This window comes from Pseudorca crassidens, chromosome 20, assembly GCF_039906515.1.
Source record: "Pseudorca crassidens isolate mPseCra1 chromosome 20, mPseCra1.hap1, whole genome shotgun sequence".
Lineage (NCBI taxonomy): Eukaryota > Metazoa > Chordata > Mammalia > Artiodactyla > Delphinidae > Pseudorca > Pseudorca crassidens.
In genome coordinates, this window is record NC_090315.1 from 60,527,636 (window position 1) to 60,539,248 (window position 11,613).

At 50.3% G+C, this 11,613-nt stretch overlaps 1 long non-coding RNA gene across 1 annotated transcript in view; it reads right to left on the reverse strand.

The window, feature by feature from the left end:
* Positions 1 to 10,042, reverse strand: part of LOC137214511 (uncharacterized) — a 107,179-nt gene extending 97,137 nt beyond the window's left edge. The window contains exon 1 of the long non-coding RNA XR_010938936.1: positions 9,798 to 10,042. This is a non-coding gene — a long non-coding RNA (uncharacterized lncRNA). The remainder of the gene's footprint in view (positions 1 to 9,797) is intronic.
* Positions 10,043 to 11,613: the final 1,571 nt, after the last annotated feature.

The following is an 11,613-nucleotide window of genomic DNA, read 5'->3' on the forward strand; positions in this document are numbered from 1 at the left end:
ACTGATATGACACTCTGGAGAGGACAGAACTATCGTGATGAGGACTGACCAGGAGTTTCCAGGGGCTGGTGATGAGGGGAGGGTGTGACTGCACAGGGGTACATGAAGGAGATTTTTGGAGTGGTGCAGCTGCCCTGTATCTTGATTGCGATGATGATGACACAAACCTATACATGCGTTAATACTCATAGGACCATACAACAAAGAGAAAGTCAATTTTAGCATATGTTCACTTAAAAAAATAAAAAGGTAGGAAGGAGTGATGGGTGTTAGAGCTCTGTGGCCCCCCACCCTAGACCCTGTGTTAATGAAGAAAAACATCTCCCAAACCATGTGACTCCAATCAGAGCAGTAGGACCCTGGCTCTGCATCGGTTGGTGTCCAGGGAAGGGGGACAGATCCTCCCCGTGCGAAATGGAGAAAATTCACATTTGTTGGAAATCGCATAATCATGATTCTCCCACTCAGCCCATTTAGTGCTGAACCTAGAATGAGGTAATTATGCAGCCCAAGGAATCTTAACAGCATGGAGGAGAAACCCAAGCAAAGCCAGTGAGGGGGAAGTTCTACCAGAAACAGGAAATTTGAGCCTGAGCAGAGGTCTCAGGGCTTCGCTCCCTCCCGCGATTGTGAGTTCTCAGCCAGGGCACTGTTAACCCTAAGGCGGCTCCGAGACTCCAAGTCTGCAGCAAACGTGCTTCTAAGGCAGACTTCGGAGTAAATCCCCACACATCGCTTGTCCTCAGCCCGCCACAGTGGTGAGATGGGTCTCGATGTACAGACTGACCACACGCACTGCAGGACATTTGTGTTCCTGGCCCCTCCCCATCACTGTCAGAGCCAAAAGTTCCATCCCCGTGTTTGTCCAAACAACCCTTGGGCGGTGCCTCTGCTTGAGTGGCTGGAAAAAGAAAGGGATGTTGAGTTGGAAAAAACTGCTCTCTTCACCCTGATTGGAAAAGTGTCCCTAGGGCCCAGGGAACAACACAATTTCACGCAATGAGATGAAAAATCTTAACGTACAAACACCCTCAGTAGTTTTAGTCCCCTGTCTGTGAGAAAGGATGCCAGTTCCGACCACATAACCCCTCCCTTCCTCAGTACCCTTCGAGGAGTGGTCTGTGACCCTCCGACTGAGCCGCATGAAGGTTAAAGCCTTCAGCAGGGCTACACCTGGACCACAGGACTTGTGGTTCAGACCATCAGCAAGGCAGCCTGAGGCCAAACAGAATGCCCTGGATTTGGAGACAGAAAACCTAAGTCCAAGCCTGGACCTCACTGCCTCACCTCTCTAAGCCTCAGGGTCCTCATCTGTAAAATGGGGATAACAGGACAAGCTCTTTCCCACGCCACAGTGCTTCACACATTCTGTTCCCTCTTTCTGTGGATGCTCTTCCCAGGCTCTCATAGCTGTTTCCTTCCTGTCCCAGAAGTTTTCTTGCAAAATGCCACCTCCTCAGAGGCACCTTCTCACCCACAGTAAGCTCCCAGCCCAGGCATGTATCACAGCGTCCTGTTGGGTTCTACCAGGCGTTTGCCACTACTTGGATCGTCTCCGTCCTCTCTAGGCCACCGTTCTCTTCCAGACGAGAATGCAAGCACCAGGAACGCAGAATCCTGGTCGTCTCACCTCCCCTCTACACACTAGGACCCAATACACAGCACACGCACACTGCATTTTGGTTGGATGAGTGATGATTCCCCAATTTCCAGGGTTGCTTCAGGGTCAGGGGAGCCTGGGCAAGCAAGTACTCTGCACCTCAGAGTTGGTGGGTCTCACTAAGTAGACCTCTGAGACACCCACTCACATGCTCCCTAGGAAACCAAGAGCAGGAGTTTGGTGTAAAAAGCCTCAAATCATAAGATTCAGAATGCTGCATTTCACCAGCTTGCCAGAGTACAATTTTGCTAGGAAATAAAAATACGTAATATTGCCACAAAATTCAGAACCAGTAAGAGTCCCAGTTTACTAGCCAGACCAGATGCATCTCTCCCCCTGTGTCAGTTATGTTCACCAAACATTCAGGAATCGACTTACAACATTCTTTCAAAGCAGGAACCCAGCCGAGGGCTCCACACTGGAACTTAAATTATATTTGGACGCTAAGCTTACCACCTAAAATAAAACTGAACTTCTCCATGGTGTCTCAACACCCCACCCTCCCAAGACTGATCCATCAGCTGACATTTAAGTTAGGAGAGCAGGGTCTGCACTTTGTAGCAGTCAGACCCCAGGGGCATCACCCACCCTCGCAGTGCCTCAAATTTCCTCATCAGTGAAATGGGGATAATACTCACTACATAAATAGATAAATGAACACCAATCCTTACAACAGCATTAGCCCATGGTAGGCACTTAATAAACATTCCTTGTGATCTGTATTCCTCGCTGGGAGGCTTTGAGCAAGCCATTTCACTTTTTGAGCCTCATTTTCCAGTCGGCAAAGTGGTTACAGAAATCCTTTCCTGCTTGCAAGGCTGCTGAGACAGTCAAATTAGATCACTTCCAAGAATGTGCTAGTTCCCCAGGGTTGCATGGTCTCCCCTTGCTGACTGAGGGGAATTAGAGAGAGGCTAACGAGGTTTTAAAAGCATTTCTTCTCTAAGCAAAACCTATGGGGATGAAAATCCTTTCCTGACCTTTTAATCAGAGCTACGAACCAAGTGCTAGGGGAAAAGGGAGAGGGAGTGGGGATATGTGCTATGATAGTCATTGGCATGGGGGTACCAGGACAGCAAGATGGAGTGGTGGCTAGAGGTGCAGGCTCCAGGCCAGCTGCTGTAGGAGGGAGGAAAAGGGCAGTGGGGCTGGAGATCTAGAGGGTCTAGCTGCACAGCACCACAGCTAGCCCCACATGGCACCCCTGTGCAAATCTGAAAAAGATATCCCTTCCCCAAGATACTCTGCTGCCACTTTCTGCAAAACTGACACAATAAATATACAAATCTACAATGACTATTACGTGAGTGGTGCCTTGGATTGTGCAGTATACAACCTATACAACTGTACTTAACAGCCTGAGGAACCCATGCACCCAGTAAGGCTTAAGGAAATCAGCTGAGCACAGATATGCGGATTGTAAACGGTTACAAAACAGAACATGGAAAAGAACCTCAGCAGATGTGGAGAAACAGGAACCTTTATACATTACTGGTGGGGATGTAAAATGACTCAGTCACTGTGGAAAACAGTTTGGCAGTCCCTCAGAAAGTTAAACATAGAAATACCACATAACCAGTAATTCACTCCTAGGTATATACCCAAAAAGAATTGAAACAAAAAGTTGTACACAAATGTTCATGGCAGCATTATTGACAGTAGCTAGAAGGTGGCAACAGCCCAAATGTCCATTAGCAGAATGGATACATAAAATGTGATTTATCCACACAATAGAATAGTAATCAGTCATAAAAAAGAATGACACATGCTACGATGTGGATTAGCCTCGAAAACATTATGCTGACAGAAGCCCATCACAAACAGCAGCATGATTCCATTATATGAACTGTCCAGAAGAGGTAAATCAAATCCACAGACATAGAAAGCAGACTAGTGATCGCCAGAGCCTGGGGAGAGGAGCAAACAGGGAGTGACTCTTTAAAGGTACTGGGTCTCAGGCTTCCCTGGTGGCGCAGTGGTTGGGAGTTGGCCTGCCGATGTGGGGGACGTGGGTTCGTGCCCCAGTCCAGGAGGATCCCGCATGCGGCTGGGCCCGAGAGCCATGGCCGCTGGGCCTGCACGTCCGGGGCCTGTGCTCCGCAATGGAGAGGCCTCAACAGTGAGAGGCCCGCGTACCGCAGAAAAAAAAAAAAAAAAAAAAAAGGTACTGGGTCTCCTTTTGGGGTGACAAAAGCGTTTCAGAACTAGATAGAGGTGATGACTGTACAACAGTGAATGTACAAAATTCCACTGAATTTAGCATTTTAAGATGGTTAATTTTGTGTAATGTGAGCATCACCTCAATTTTCAAAATCCCTCAGCAGTTACATTTAGTAAAAGCCAACAAGGACAGAGAACGACACACAGACCAGGTGCCCACCCCTTATGCTAAAAGGACACATAATCCCTGTCATGAACTTAGATCCCCTTGGGAAAGAGAAGAGAAGGGATGCAGAGGAAACTGACTCTCCAACATGAGAGTCTTAAACTCGGTGTGACCGAGTTCCTTGGAACCGGCACATCGGATCTTCCAGCACTCAGTAGAAACGGGATCTCAAGAGAGAAGTTTGATTATAGGGAAATAGGGAAAGGCACAGCTGTGCACACCAGATTCGAAAATGTGAAAGTCAAAATCTACACTCGGAGTAGAATCCTGTTATCATTCCCATCGCACGGACAAGCTCACCAAGACCTGGGGAAGCTAAACCACCTTGCCCAGGAGACACGGCTAATACCTAACAGGCGAACCCAGGCAGCCTAATCCTAGAACCCCAGTCTGGACCCACTCCCTCTACCACCTCCCACATGAAAAGAGGTCATCAGGCTAAAAAGGCTGTCAGAGCAAAGGAGCAGAGGGTTAAAACAGAATGCATGCTTCTGGGAGTACGCAAAGCTTGATCTTGGAGATGATGATGGTGATGACGGGCGTGGGGATGGTGATGACGATGCTGATTACGAGGATGATGGTGATGATGATGATAATGTCGGTGGTGATGGTGATGATAGAGATTGGAATAGTGTGCACAGCACAGGATAGGTTTAGTGATTTACTCAGGAAAAACATTTAAAATCCTTTGTATAATTTCTGGCATACAAGAAAGCCCTCAGTGAATGCCATCTATTGTGACTGCTGTTGTCATCATTATAAACTTCTGGTTTTAAATGACTTGTAAGCCATTTTAAGTAGATTTTTAAGCACCCCTCAACCTGCGACCTGTATTCATTAAGACTTGAGGCCCATCTCAAGCTGGCTCATGCCAATCAGGGGATTACTTGCTTCTCCTAACTAGAGAGTCTGTGCTGCAGTTAATATGGACAAGGCTCACACAGTGCTCCCAGGTCCTGGTCTCCCTCCTTCCCTCTGCTGTTTTCCTCTGCTCCGGGTTTCCTTTTGGGTAGGTTCTCCCACAGGGATGGCAAGGAGCTTCAGGCAGCCTCACGTCCAAATCATCACAGCTTGACAATCCCAGGGCAAACGGAGCGTCTCCTTTGCAGTGTTCCAGCAGAAGACTCCTGGAGGGCTCTCACTAGATACATTTGGGTCATACGACATCTCCGAACCAGTCATTGTGGTCAGAAAGGGTGGAAAGGGTATTCTCACTGCTGAGCCCAGGTCCTATGCTCCTTCAGTCAAGTGGACCGGGGGTGGAGGGAAGGTGATTGATTCCTTGAAGGGGAACAAAGGGGAGATGGGTGCAGAGTGGGCAAAATCAGCAGATAGCCACTGCATGCCCAGGGCATTGGGAGGTCTAGGCGTGGCCAGCTTGCTCCTTAGGGGAAGCATCCATTCAGCTGGCATCTACTGAGGGCTTGCATGCACCAAGCAAGTGGACCATTTCCTGCAGATCTGGAGAAGCTGGCCTCTTACCGGGATCCACTGCAGTTGTGGACGAGAGAAGACACTGCCTCCCTGGTCCTTCCATTACAAGAAAGGGTTAAAATCTTGGGGAGGAGCCTCCCCATTTGGGCAGCCCGATGGGAGGGAGGGAGCCCACCCACAGGCTTCCTGCAGGGGAGGGAAAGACTGGGTGGCCTGAGGCAAGGTATGCTGGGGTAGGCCTGCTTACTCAGAAAGCCCAGGGGCAGCAGATCCTGGGTCAGAGTTTAGCCCCAGAGAGCCAGGAGAGCCGCAGGGTTGAGTTCATTGTTCTTAACTGATATCATGATGCATCTTCTGGAGAAGAAGGAAATGATCTCCCAGGAATGCATGTAAAGATGGTCTACGGGGTGTTTCTGGGATTAGGCGGGCGACAGGAGCTGCAGGATTGAAAGTGGTGTGTGTGGGGGAGAGCGAATGAGTGTGTGAGCACGTGTGGTGTACAAGGAGGAGGAGGAGTGCAGGGACCTCCACTGTCTTAGCCACTAACTCCCTAAGCCAGTTAGGGTCACAGTGAACCTCCCCTGAGTGCTGGGCACAGAGCCAAGCGTCTTCTGCTGTCGGCAGCTGAGTGAGGCGAGGCGCGGACTAACTCGGCTGCCGTTTCTCAGAGGCACTGACTGACCGACGTGGCCAGCGCTGCGGTCTGGGACTCACACCCAAACCTTCTGACTCCGAAACCACCACCTTCCCACTACAGCCCGTGGCCTCCCATCCCCGACAAATGGCTATCCGTGTCTCTTTGTCCAGGCTTGGGAAACTCACTGAATCTGAAGAAAACAACCCTCCAGGCCAGTGGTACAAACTAGGGACCTTTGGGCTGGATTCATCCCTCACGTGGGTTTTGTTGGCCATCACTTTGTTTGGTAAAACTCTGGACTTTATTATCTTCAGGCAGTTCATCGTAGCTCACCACGCCATATTTCCTTACATCCCCAAACGCCGATCATTTCTGTTATCTGCCCTGCTACTCGAGGCCTTTCAGGGAACAGGGAATAACCAGCTGCTGACAGTGCTGTCACACAGGTCTTTGTCAAACTGAGCTGTGACTTCAGCCCTCCAGGACACAGTTCTGCCTCGGTACCCAGAAGGTGTCTAGTCCATCCTCCCATGATGATGAGGATGATGACAGTGATAGTGAGAAAGGTGGTGATGATGATGTTAAAGAAAAAAACCACTCATGACCCTTGTTAAAATGGTGAGGCAGCCTTTATTCAAGACTGTTGCAATAGGTGTAGGGTCCACTGCAATGAGATTTTGCAGGAGGAAAGAAACAGAGATTGGACTCAACTCTGAATTCAACAATGAAAAGTGAGAATTTACAGCCAGTGTCAACAGATGGAACATTAATAGTAGGAAGCATCAGGGATGGATGAGGGAGACTCTGGCTACCCAGACCCAACAGGATTCTTGCTGAAGGCAGCCCAGGGGGTCAGACATCAGCAGGGAGCGTGGGGATGAGGAGGTCGGGTGGTCAGAAGTCAAAGGTGGGCGACTCTGGCTAAACCCACCGAGCAGGCTTCTGGTTAAAACTGGGCTCTTGAGGACATGCCCAAGGATGAGGCCTCGTTTAAAAAGTGCTCAGAGGTGCCTGACTAGAGTCTGGTCAAGGGAGAGTGGGTAAGTGGTGAGTGAGTGACTGGCCCCAAGCCCCACCCTCAACACGTCTGCAGTTGTGCAGCCCAACGCTGCCAGCATCTGCTCATCAAGTCTGACCAAGGCAAAGACAACTTTTGGCTGTGGTTTCATTTCAGTTATAAAGACACATGTTTTGAATTTTGAAACCACTCACAGGCCCTTCTTTCTCACCTTCACAGAACTCCCAGGGTCCTAGGGCACAATTAGGAAGTGCTGGTCTCGAATAAAACTGTGTTCCGGTCCCCAGTGGTAGGGAGTGTGGTCAGCTAGCTGTCAGTCCGTTCAGGTCTCTCCCAGCTGCAGAGAGCTGCCCGGCCAAGCCAGCCTCCCAGAGGCGTAGGTATAAGGGCTGGGCATTTAAGCCGACAGACACTCTGACCACAGTCCTCACTCCAAGTGCCCCATCAGACTGGCCCAGGCTCTACCAGGCCACATCGAAGTTCAGCTTCTTCCTCTACCCAGTCCTGTTTCCTCTGCCTTCCTTTCAAAAGTATTAATCCCCCAAAAAAGTCTTATACCCAACCTGTCTCAGTATCTAGTTCCAAAGGCCCACCTGTGACAGAGGCAGTGAAGAATTCTGGGGCTTCCCCGGTGGCGCAGTGGTTAAGAGACCGCCTGCCAATGCAGGGGACACAGGTTCGAGCCCTGGTCCAGGAGGATTCCACAGGCAACTAAGCCCGTGCACCACAACTACTGAGCCTGCGCTCTGGAGCCTGTGAGCCACAACTACTGAGCCCGCATGCCACAACCGCTGAAGCCCACACACCTAGAGCCCATGCTCTGCAACAAGAGAAGCCACTGCAGTGAGATGCCCACACACCACATCAAAGAGTGGCCCCCGTTCGCCACAACTAGAGAATGGCCTCGCAGCAACGAAGACCCAACGCAGTCAAAGATAAAAAAAAAGAAGAATTCTGACCTTTCTCCCCTCACACAGTCTCAGTGCTGGGGGGTCATGGGCGTATTTGCTTGACACCTCCAAATACATTAGAGAGCCTCAGTTCTCTGAGACAGAGCAGCCGGGCTGACGATGGAGATGGGATGAGGGAGGAAGGGCAAGGGAACCAGAGCCTCTCTGACCCTCCAGTTACCCGCTCTTGGCTGAATACACTGTGGGAAATCAGGGTTTACAGTTCCTTTCCCCAACAGAGAAAGAAGTGCCTTCAACACTAGAAAGAGACGTTAACACGGGGTCTTTAACACAGTGCCTGGCAGCCAGTCGGCCTTCAGCAAGTCACAATTATGCCTGTCCCACCACGAGGGGTCCTCCAGATTCATTTCCGTCGCTGGAAAGAAATAGATCAGACTTTAAGTCTCATATGTGGAAAGGGGCACTGAGAAGGACTGTGCTCTTGCACAGACGGCTCTTTCTGCCGTGCGGGGGCAGGGAGGCCAGTCCTCTGTTGCAGGACTTGATTTCCAAGTCCAGGTTGCCGCTCAGTCAACAAATCCAACTTTGTTTGGCAGCGAGGAGACACTCATCCCTTCTACCTTGCTAATCTGCTGCCTGGAAGCCTGGCATACAAAGCTTCTAGATTTGATGCTCTCTGATAAAGGAGGAAAACATCCCACTTCCCCGACAGCTGTGAGGCCCTGTGTCCCCTGCAGAGGGTGAGTGACACAGCCATTGTCAGCCCCAAAAAGGGTTCAGACAGGAAAGGTCAAGCCCCCGGGGACAAGGTGGAAAGGTGGGCGTGGCCCCATCAACAAGTAAGGGTCACCTGAGAGCTGAGATGGGTCTTGCAGGCCCTGTGTTTCCTGCATTCCAAGGAGAGAAGCATACACATGGACATTCCACGAATAATGCAGAGGCTCCACAGCCTCTCCTGGGTGTCTCGTTGGGCGTGCACACACACACACACACACACAGGTCCAACTCACACCTGATCTTCCGTTTTGTGTCAGCAGGAAGAGTGGGTGGGAAGGTGACTTTCCAGGTTGGAGGGTCACTGACCCTAGAATGCAGCAAGCAAACATCCTAAAACACCACAGAGAGCCTCTGGAAACTGATTGGAACCATTTGTGTGGTCGACAAGAATGAGGGCCGCAGAGGACTGGAAGGCCAGGACAATATCTGCTCTGTTCTGAGGCCGGGAACAGATGCCAGCGTTCTTTTGACTTTACAGCTTTTTCTTGGCTTGTGAGGGAAAAAGAGGCTGATTAAAAATGGGGCCTGCACTGGCTGACGAGAAGCCTGCCAGAATGTGGCACAAGCCACGGTGGGCCCGGCTGGAACCCTCGTTGATTCCAGCTCCCACTGGACACATGCATCAGGCAGCCGCCGCCAGCCTCCAAGGCCAAGAGGCCCCAGGGATGCTCCTTCCCTGTCTCTCGGGCTTTCTTCCTGCCCCTGCACCAGAGGCCATTTCCAGGCTAAAAGCAGAGCTACACCAACACCCGTCCGCCTTCCTCCAATTAATAAAACCTTTCAGAAATGGATGGAAAGATATTCAACCCCTCCAAACCCATTTCTTCCTGTAGCGGTGTCGTAGGTAAAACCGAGTAAGCCCAGGGCATTGAGTTTCACTGGGCGAGTCACTGTGTGGTCTGTTCTGAGAGCCAAGACTTTCCAACCATACATTTCAACAGCGGTTACTCAAGTTTGGGTAAGAAAACACTTACCCAATTTCCGAGCAGACGGTGAACCACGGGGCCTGTAACACATAGAGAGAAGGAGCACGCGTTTCCCGGCAGCGCCCGGCTCCCAGGCCCGCGTGCACGTCCGTGGGGCTGATACAGGATGCGGCCAGGCCTGCCAATTAGCCTCTGGCCCCTTCAGTTGGAGATGGGGCAAGGTTCCCCCATGTGCAATTCAGAGAATTTCACACGGTGCCCGCTCCCCTGCTAGAGGGGTCGAGGCTCGTGGGAGGAAGCTGGAATGCAGATTGGAAAATGAAAATATTCTGTTAATGAGGAGCCAGAAAAGACTGGAAATGCCACAGCTAGAAGGGGCCTTGGAGAGGGGCGAGCTCAGGTCTTGGGGCCTCGGTGGCCTCGTGCATAAAATGAGGGAGTGGGGGTGGAGGTGGGACTGAGGCCAGCGGTCCAAGGCCACCCAAGGTGTTAGTGGCTCAGCTGGACTCAGACCCCTGACCCCAATCCAAGGCTCTTCCAGACACGTCATGCTCCCCATCCAGAATGGAGCCCAGTGAGCGCTCAGCTCAAGGCAGCATCCATGGAAGTGTTTGTTCTGCTTACACCCGAGAGGTAACTCTCCAGACCAGAGGATCGTCTTACCTTTCCTTTACACAACCCTCTGGGACGGATCTGACCCCCTGAGCCACTTCTAACCGGGCTCCTTCATTCATCCCACAGTGTTCTGAATTGTCCCACGGTGTGTGTGTGTGATATTTACTGAGCCCCCACCAGCTCCATCCCAGCCAGCGATGTGCTGCTCCTGTTCTGGGCTCTAGGGATGCAAGTACAACCAAGGCATCACCCCCACCCTACAGAAGTTCTAAGCCAGCTGAGGAGGCAGATGCTGAACCAACAACTGGTGGTAGTGTGATGAGCAGGACAGTGGTCCTCACTTTCCCACAGACTGGCAGTTACCTAAGGATGGGGCAATATGTTCTCTCCACCCCAAAGTTCACTGATGACCAGAGGACTGATAGCAACACACGCTGTTGGTTGGTTGGTGGCTGGTTGACTCATTACTGGTTGGTTGTCATTGGTTGAGTGGGTGGTTGTTCATTGGTTGGCTGGTTGGTTGGTTGGTTGGTTGGATGGATAGTTAATTGATTGACTAATTATTGGTTGGTTGTTATTGGTTGAGTAAATGGTTGTTAACAACAGGTTGGTTGGTTGGTTATATGGAGGGATGGATGGTTAGTTGATGGACTATTTATTAGAGTGGTTGTTATTGGTTGGGTGGTGGTTGTTCATCAATTGGTTGATTAGTCGATTGGTTGTCTGGCTAAAAACAAAAGCCAGATCTAAACCAGCATGATGTCCTAAAGGGAACATGAACTTTGGCATCAGAGAGCATGGATCCCACTGCCAGTTCTGCCACTTCCAAACTTTACAACCTAGAGAAAGTCCCTTCTCATTGACACTTCCAAGCCACAAGACCCTCATCTGTAATACAGAAATAATAGCACCTACTTTGCAGTTAATATACGTAAAGTGACGAGTACATCAGTGGCACTCAGCAAATGGAAGCTATTATCATTACTATTATTCATCATGGAAATGAAGAATTAGAGTCTGTAACTTGTAAGGCATCTTTCTTTCTCACACACCCCCAACGTAATGTCACTCACTTCAAGATCTGCACACGATCACACAGGCCCGTCTATGTGGTGAGTGATGGGCCCAGAAAGAAATAGGGCTCATCAAAGCCATTGCATAATAAGAACTAACCTGTAATTTAGTGCATAGACCTCTTAAAGGAGTTTCAAATGGCATTGTCATTCAAGGGTCCCCTCCCTTGGTCATT